The 9,077-nt window shown below is 37.0% G+C and overlaps 1 long non-coding RNA gene across 1 annotated transcript; it reads left to right on the forward strand.

Moving 5' to 3' along the window:
- The first annotated feature begins 1,975 nt into the window (after nucleotides 1–1,975).
- Nucleotides 1,976–3,216, forward strand: LOC133789983 (uncharacterized). The gene is made up of 2 exons (XR_009873827.1): nucleotides 1,976–2,448; nucleotides 2,932–3,216. It is a non-coding gene; the product is annotated as an uncharacterized LOC133789983 (long non-coding RNA).
- Nucleotides 3,217–9,077: the final 5,861 nt, after the last annotated feature.

Consider the following 9,077-nt stretch of genomic DNA (forward strand, 5'->3'; position numbering starts at 1 on the left):
ATAGACAGGTACAAGGCACGTTTAGTAGCAGAGGGTTATACCCAACAACAAGGCATAGATTACCTTGAAACTTTTGCTCCTGTAGCGAAGTTTAACACCTTAAAACTTTTACTTGCTCTAGCTGCCATTAAAAACTGGAAATTACACCAAATGGATATCAATAATGCTTTTTTGCATGGTGATTTAAATGAAGAAGTTTATATGAAACTTCCTCAAAGTTTCACACCTAAGGGGGAGTTTCCCTCCAATATTGTTTGTAAATTAAATAAAAGCTTGTATGGTTTGAAGCAAGCTTCACGCCAATGGTATGCTAAACTAAGTACTACTGTTATCAATGATGGCTTCTAACAATCTCCATCTGACCATTCTCTATTCATAAGAACAACTTCTACTAATTTTTTAGTTGCTTGAATAAATGTTGACGACATTGTCATTGCTAGTAACATTGATCTAGATGTAGCTACTTTTAAAGCTAAGTTAAACTCTAGCTTTCAACTTAAGGATCTCGGTCCTTTACATTTTTTTCTTGGTCTAGAGATTGGTCGCTCTACAAATAGTATTTCTGTTTCACAACGTCCTTTTATTCTCCAAATTTTAAGTGATACAGGATATCTAGGTGCTAAAGCTTCCTCAACACCGATGGAACCAAATATAAAGCTTAGTGCCAACCACAGAGATGTTCTTACTGATCCTGCATCCTATAGAAGTCTCATTGGTAAGTTAATTTTCTTAACCATAACACAAAAGTCAATATCTTAGTGAGCCACGACAACCTCATATGCAAGCTGCCCAAAGAGTTCTACAATATCTCAAAGGCACTCCAAGCCAAGGCTTGTTTTTGCCTTCCAAATCACAAACTCAACTCACTGCTTATGCTGAAACAAACATGTCTCCTTCAGATTTGCAGCTCAAAGTCTTCTCTGACGTTGATTGGGGCACTTGCCCGAATACAAGACGATCCATCTGGTTTTTGTATTTTTTTGGGCCGATCCCTAGTTTCATGGAAATCCAAGAAACAAAGTACTGTCTCTCGTTCATCTGCCAAAGCAGAATATAGAGCAATGGCTAACACCATTTGTGAAATACTGTGGCTCCTTGCTCTTCTCCAAGATCTTGGCATTCCTCATCCACAACCAGCTATATTATATTGTGATAACAACGCTGCCATACACATTTCAGAGAATCCTGTATTTCATGAGCGCACCAAACATGTGGACATCGATTGCCATATTGTTCGAGAAAAAATCCAAAATGGTGAGCTCAAATTAGTTCATGTCTCTTCCAACAATAATATAGCTGACATTTTTACAAAGCATTTGTTTCCTTCTCACTTTAATAGCTTACCGTCCAAGATGAGTGTCACTAATCTGCACCACTCACCTTGAGGGGGAGTATTACATTAGGCAAAAGTTGTTAGTTAGTTTTACTTTTAGTTAGCTGTTAGTTACAGCTCTTACTGTCCCCTTATACCCATATATAAACAAAGGAAATGTTAATTACCCCACACTTATAATTGGTTAAGCCAATCAATGTAGGCTAGAGGATAAAGTTACTAATATTGGATCTTTTTATAATTAGATCATTTCTAATCGAAGTCAATTTTTTGTACTCAACAATACGAATGGTGGCAACTTTAAATTCCCCAAAACTCCAGCTCTAGTTGGGTTTAAGAAGTGATGTAAATGTATTGGAGAACATGGGCGGCTGTATTCTCTCAATTCTACAAAGAATGGTTCAACTAGTACGTACCTGCCACGCTGTACCTCTTCCCCCTAATTAATATTTTTTTAGAAGAAAAAAACAATAATTAAAAAATAATCAATCAAATATTATACATAAAAATGTGTTTTTGCAATAGTCAACTTTGGATAACACAAATACAAAGAAGAAAGTCAGAGGTCTTTAAACTAGTCAAAATCCGTGCACTTTTATTTTAATAATAATAATGAAGGCTTTAATTTGTGCTTCATTCCACGAATCAACTAAAATGAGAGAGAACACCAAACTTGCATATATGAATTAGTATATAGATGCTGTCCAATCTTGATTGAGAAGTAATTAAAGCAAAAGCAGCATAAATAGAACTTTGAGAGGAGATCAAGATCGAAAACGTAACAAGATATATATATATATATACACACATAATAATGGAAGTTGTGGGGAGACTCCGGGAAGTGGAAGGATCTGAGAATGATCCAAAGATGAAAGAGCTCGCTCGTTTCGTTATCGATGAACATAACAAGAAAAAAGGTGAGCGGTGTCTGGCACTTGTTAAGGTAATTGGAGTGTTTCAAGAAGAGGTGGTTTCTGGTATTATGTACTCTATGCAATTCCATGCACTAGACGTGGATCAGGTTAAAATCTTTCTTTGCGGTGCTGGAGTTTTGGTCAACTCAGAAGACAACTCAAAGGAGGGTGACTATTTATTACCTTTTAAAGAAGTCTAAGGTAATTATATTAATTAATTTATCACCTACATGTTTTTATATATTGTTTTCATTACTATTTTCCAATTCGGTATGACATTACAGTCCTATATTTGTTTGTTATACATCTAAGAGTTATGATTTGATTCTTTCTATGTCCATTGATCCTTTCTCCGTTACTCATATTTATTTTGTTAACTCGTGACTAGTATTTTTAGTTCTAGGACAATTCGTTGACTCAAACAAAAGATTTGTCGCAGGATAATTACAAAATTCTTACTTTTATATTTAGCACAGTAATATGTACACATAAAATGTGCACTAAAATATTACATAATTTTTAAACTAGTAAATCTCATTTTAAATAGATGTAGAAAATATAGGATTGATCATGATATAACTAATGCACAATAATATCTGATCTTATCTTATATGTAAATATTGAAAGGAGTTAGGCATCACAAGTTCCATGATTTATAATACCACTTGTCAACTAATATTTCAGGATGACGATAATAGGATGCTTACTTATGCATACTTCCTAGAAGTTCAAATCGACGGCTTAACATGGGAATTGATTAACTAGTGGAGCCAAGTTCATTTTCAAATATAATGCCTAAGTTGTGAATCACGTCTTTATTTTATTAGTTACTTAAGTACTATATCGTATTATGTTGAAAGTAATGCGCATGTTGTATTGAATAGTAAACGTATATTGCTTTTGTATTAATCATGTTAATTTTATTATAAATACTTTTAAATACACTTTTATATACCTTGTATTTTAAAATTTTGTTCCATTCATATTATTGGGTTTTTAGTTATTATCATTGATAATGCTAAATGCAACTTTTTTTTTTCAAAGGGAATTCAATTTATAGATTAATAATAGTAGATGAGTAATACAATGTTCAACTAAGCCATAAGACCATCTCTAATACAATATGTAAATTTTGTGTCAAATTTAGCATAAAAAATAAGTTAATATTATATTTGGCCCAATATTTACAATTATGTTCCACAGCACAAGATGAAAAATAACACAAAAAATTTAACAATTCATTTAATATTTATTAAAAATATAAAAAAATTAATTTTTTATTATCCAAATTTTGTACTCCAAGAAATTTTCCATTAACAAAATAAATAAAATTTCCAAAATAAATAAATAAAAAAGTGATATATGGTTGGTCATTAATTGTCAACTACTCAATTATAATAATTAGTGGTAATATGGTAAATAAAAAATAGCATTTATTGATGTGCTAAATTTCGCTCATGCTATATTTTGTGCCAAATTTAGCACAACTTTTAGCATGTGCCAAATTTTGCACACTTTTTGGAATATCACGCATTGGAGTTATACTTTTTGTAAGATGTGCTAAATATATCATTGCACCAACTTTTTGGCACTTCATTGGAGATATTCTAAGACAAATGATCATAATCATCCTGTAAATTAAGTTTTTCCAAAGAATGGACCACTTTATTCGCCTCACGAGGAACAAAGTGACATGAACCAACATGGCAAAGATACATAAAATGTTGGATATCCCCAACAATAATATCATCCACATAATAACCCCCACCTCTCTGAATAGCCTGGATAGCGTTTAGACAATCACTTTCAAAAGAGTGGATAAAGAGACTCTCTTGGTAGCACCATTTCAATGCCATCAACTCAGCCATGAAAGGGGACTGATTGGATCGCACTTAATGAGTGAATATACGAATGACCACTCCTCTATCATTGTGTATCACCGCAGAGTACACAACATTGCATCCACATTCATTTTGAATTGCATATGATTAGGAGGTTTCCATATGGTGGGTCATCTACCTCCCTCTATCAATCCCACGTGCCATCTACATGGCTTTTAGTCAAACTAGTTGCATCACTTGTATTAGTTCAAGCTGCCTCACATCCACCACCCTTGTTAGTTTCAGCCGCCTTTGCCATCTTGCTCGTAGGATCGTCAAGTAGAATGCATTCGATACTTTCCTGAAATTCAAAAATGAAATATCCAACTGCCTCACATACCTTGCTAGGCTCACGACCCTTCTCACCATGTTTAATTTTTTTTCTTTTAAACCAAAGCATCCAAATAACACTGAACCAAACCTCATTGTCTTTATTAGACAGCTGGAATATACACCTAGATATGACCTCTTCTATGTTGATCTTACTCCAGTCTGCCACCTTACCACCCCAAGCAATGTGCCTCCAACAAGCTACAAGAAAGGACATGCTTAATTGTTTCTTCATTTTACCCACATCGAAAGCATCTTGGATTGGTATGTATGCCCCTCTTGTTAAGCACCTAGGCCATAGGGAGAAGCCCATGATACACCCTCCACATAAATATTTTAAGCTTAGAGGGGATTTGGAGTCTCCACAGGACCTCCCACCATTGTGCTCGTATTAGGTGATGATGAAGCTTCATGGGCACACTCGATAATTTCTTTGTATCCAGGTCTTACTGTATAACAACCATTTGCATCAAAATTCCACAACACCTAATCAAAAATATTACAACAACTCAATGGTATACTAAAAATATACTCACAATCTACTTCCCAAAAAACTTGCCTGATAAACTCTTTATTCCATTGTTTATCATGAATGAAGTCGGCCACTTTCCAGTTGGAACACATCCTACCTAATAGAGTAATAGGGAAAAATGTGGTTGGCCTATGCTACCATGGGTCTGTACACGAATGGATAGAGTCTCCATTTCCAACACACCACCAGATCCCCAACTTCAATGCCTCTCTTCCCCACAAGATGCTTCGCCACATATAGGACATACCATTCTTCCCTTGGGCCTTCATAAAATTGCCATCTTTGAAGTATTTGGCTTTAAGGACTCGCGCCATAAGGCATTTTGGATGACTTAAAATTCTCCACCCTTGCTTTGCTACCAGAACTTGGTTGAAGGCCTTCAAGTCCAAAATACCCAACCTTCCATCCAACTTAGGAAGACAAAGAGCCACCCCACATTTTGCATTTTATGAGACTTTTCAGTAAACCCCCCCTCCCCCACCAGAAGAGTGCAACCATAGCCTCAAATTCATAAAAAAAGGACTTCGGAAGGCAAAAGACACTCATAGAATAAGAATGTATCAAGAGTGCCACCGAATTAATAAGAATCTCCTTTCCCCCAACAGAGAGCAGTTTACCCTTCCACACCTTCGATACCCTATCCTTGATACCTTGCAAGATTGCTTTTTTCTTTCTCCCAACAAGAGAGGGGAGTCCCAAGTACTTAGACATGCCCAGGAAGTCCTGCAGGGCCAACAATCCTTGGATACTATTCTTATCATTACCAGAGATATTCAGACTGAAGGTGATAGAAGATTTACCCAGGTTAACTGTAACAACCTAAAATTACTAATAAGGCTTAAGGGCCTTGATTATTATGTCGGGAGGGAATAATTGGTATTTATGTGAATAAATGATTAAATGCATGATTATGTGATATGCATGATACTATGAATATATGGATATGTGAAATGCATGTTTATGAGAATTAATATGCATGTGGGCCCTATTTAGTTTATAAGGGCATATTTGTAATTTTGGCCCATTGAGAGCATAAATGCAATTATGTGAGATAAATTGTTGAGACCACATTATTATGTGGATATATTTGCAGCATATGACTCGAGACAGTCCTAGTGAGCAGTTTGACGAAATAGTCACGGCGGAGATTTATACCCAGCTCGGAGGAGCCTGGGGGTATTATCGGGAACATAGAAATTATATTGAGGGTTATTCGAGGTTGGGAAAAATAATTGGTGAATAATTGGATGACGGGATTTAAGTAATAAATATTAGGAACATTAGAGGAATTAGTGGGAATTAGGAACAAATGACCATTTATACCTAAAGAAATTAAGTGGCTAGTATTATATGGGAGGGCAAAATGGACTTTTCAAAATAAGGATATGCTCAGATTTATTTGGATAAAGGCAGAGCATTTTAGAAACTCTTTCTCAGCTCTCTCTCACTCTCACGTGTCTCTCTCTCTCTCTCTCTCTCTCTCTCTTTCTCTCACTTGTTCTCATTTTGGAGATTTTAAGCTAAGGAATGAAGAGGCTTGGGATAGAATTTGGAGCTGGTAATCTTTGATTGAGTTGGAGAGAAGTTAAGTTGGGATTTGGAGCTGGAAACAGAGGAGAATTCAAAAGGAGTAAGCTGAATTGGTGCAAGGATTCAGTTGGGAAACTCAGCTCCAATTTGGGGTAAGAGCTTTAGATTTAATCTCTAAGTTTTTGATGAGTTTGTTTAAGTAAATTCCATGTTCTTGAGTAGAATTAGTATAGATTTATAGAGTGTTTGATTCTGGTGGAATTAAGACAGCGATGTTGGTGTTATAGCTAAGGTTGTGAGGATTTAAAATATGTAAATTGTTCTTGAATTTTTGGTTGGATTGGGGTTGAGTTAAAAAGGGATAAGTTGGAAAATTCGGGGTTGATGGTTTAGTGCTCTTGGTTAGTAGGAAGAAGAGAAAACCCATAATTTTCTGGGTCGAAGGGGGCGCACCGCGACTTGGGCAGGGGGTGTCGCGGCGCGTGTAGCCCTTCTGGCCTGGGTGCTCTCCGATTTGGAGGTGCACCACGACTTGCCTGGCCAAGTCACGACCCACCTACCCTTTGGCTTGGAAGGATGCTCTCTGACTTGGGGCAAGTCGCGACCCGCCTGGGAGGTTTAGTCTTGGAAGAATTCTAAGTATTATTAAGGCTCGGGGTTCGAACCTAGGGGCTCGGGACAATTTCTACTACCCGGTTTTGTAGAAATTGAGGTCCCGGAGGCTAGTTTTGTTCCCTAGGTATTTTGTTTCTAATTGGAAGTTGATAGATATCCATGGCCTTTGTGACTAGGTTTATTGTCGAGGCTCGAGGCTAAGGACCGTGCTCGAAATCAAATCACCTTCATCGCTCATAATCAAAGGTAAGAAAACTGCACCTGATTATGTGGTTATGTTTGGACTAAGAGTTCCCGGTATTAGTATGTAATGTCATATGATGGTATTATGCCATGGGGACATGAGATAAATGGCCTAAGAGTGCCGAAATTAATATTGGCGCACAAGGACGCGGCTCGGCCACTGGTAGCTGAGGTTTATTATATATTCACTGAGCTTGGTCCTAAGCAAGCCAGAGTTAGTGGGTTGAACATTGGGCTTGGCCTAAGTGAGCCGAAGACAGTGACTTAAACAGAGGGTGCGGCCTAAGGCTGTCGACCCTAGTTGTTGCATGATATGTTTACTGTGTTAATCTAATGATTATGGCATGTTAAATACTTGGTTAAAAGACTGTTGGTTTGTCAATTACTGCTGATTATGTGAATGTTGTGGACTGTCGAATATCTGGTTATGCTTTGGAAATTATTTGGTTATTGATATTGATTGTGCTATGATGTCATAGTTTTCTTGTTGGGCCTCGGCTCACGAGTGCTACGTGGTGCAGGTAAAGGCAAGGGTAAGATGAATCAACCATGGGTTGGAGAGCTCTGGGGTGAGGTGTACATTGTCAGCTGCTCGGCCGCCACGGTCGGGGGTAATTGTACAGGGACAGAAACCTAAAATGTGAATTTTTCCATTAGAGTGGCCTTGATTATTTATAACTTTTGGAGATTTTGTAAATATGTCTTTTAAACCCTGATTTGGGATCCCATGTACTAAACATTCATTTTAATGAAAATGACCTATTTATGACCAAAATCTTTTAATCCTAACATGTTTAAGACTTTAGATTCACGTTTTTATTTAAATGACTTGGTTAGCAAGTCTTGCACTACTTTAAACACAAAGTGTAATGGTCTTGGTTATCAAGGGCGTTACAACTTGGTATCAGAGCGGTCTAGGTTTAAGGGTTCCTGAAAACTGGCTGGACATGTACACTCGTCGCTAAAGACAAGCTTGACTCAGGGTTTTGTAATTGAATACCTGAGATTATATGCTTAAGTACTTGAATGAAAATATGAATGTGTTAAATGGTATAATTAATAGGGAGCATGAGATATTTATAGGGCCTGGCCCTTGACTGTTGTGTGATGAAATTGAGGCGTGCTAATTAGCATTGCTATTGCATATGGACGAATATTTGGATAATGGTTTGTATACTGATTGTATGTGGTGAGTTGTTTAAATTGAACCTATGTGTTGTGCCTGTGGTATTGGTGTATGGAAGGCATGGTAAGTGTGAATGTACCAGGTAGTAATGAAATTTCATAATTAAATGCATAGTGATGTAGATTGGTATTTATTATGCCTTATGTGTGCATAATTATTGTGGTTGTTTGGGCTTGGCCATGGGATGGTTATGGGAATGAACGTCAGGGTTGAGGGGTTTAGTCGGTGATGGCGGATGAATTCAGATTGTTGTGCGCATATCGATTAAGTGGACCTGGTATTGTTATAGTGAGGGTTACAAATGATAGCAAGGGTTGGAATCCTCCAGCTGTCCCTAAATGTTGCAGCAGATGTTCGTTGATTTGTGAGAAAGGTTGTTGGGTCTGATAGAGGGAATTAGATGGCTGAAGTAGTGTGCTTTTCTGGGGAAAGAGCTACTTTGTATATCTTGACAGTAGGGTTACCAACGTTGGTTTAATTTGAAGATATAGACAGATAAGAGTACTATAGGGAA

The sequence above is a fragment of the Humulus lupulus genome, chromosome 7 (assembly GCF_963169125.1).
Source record: "Humulus lupulus chromosome 7, drHumLupu1.1, whole genome shotgun sequence".
In the NCBI taxonomy this organism is placed as follows: domain Eukaryota; kingdom Viridiplantae; phylum Streptophyta; class Magnoliopsida; order Rosales; family Cannabaceae; genus Humulus; species Humulus lupulus.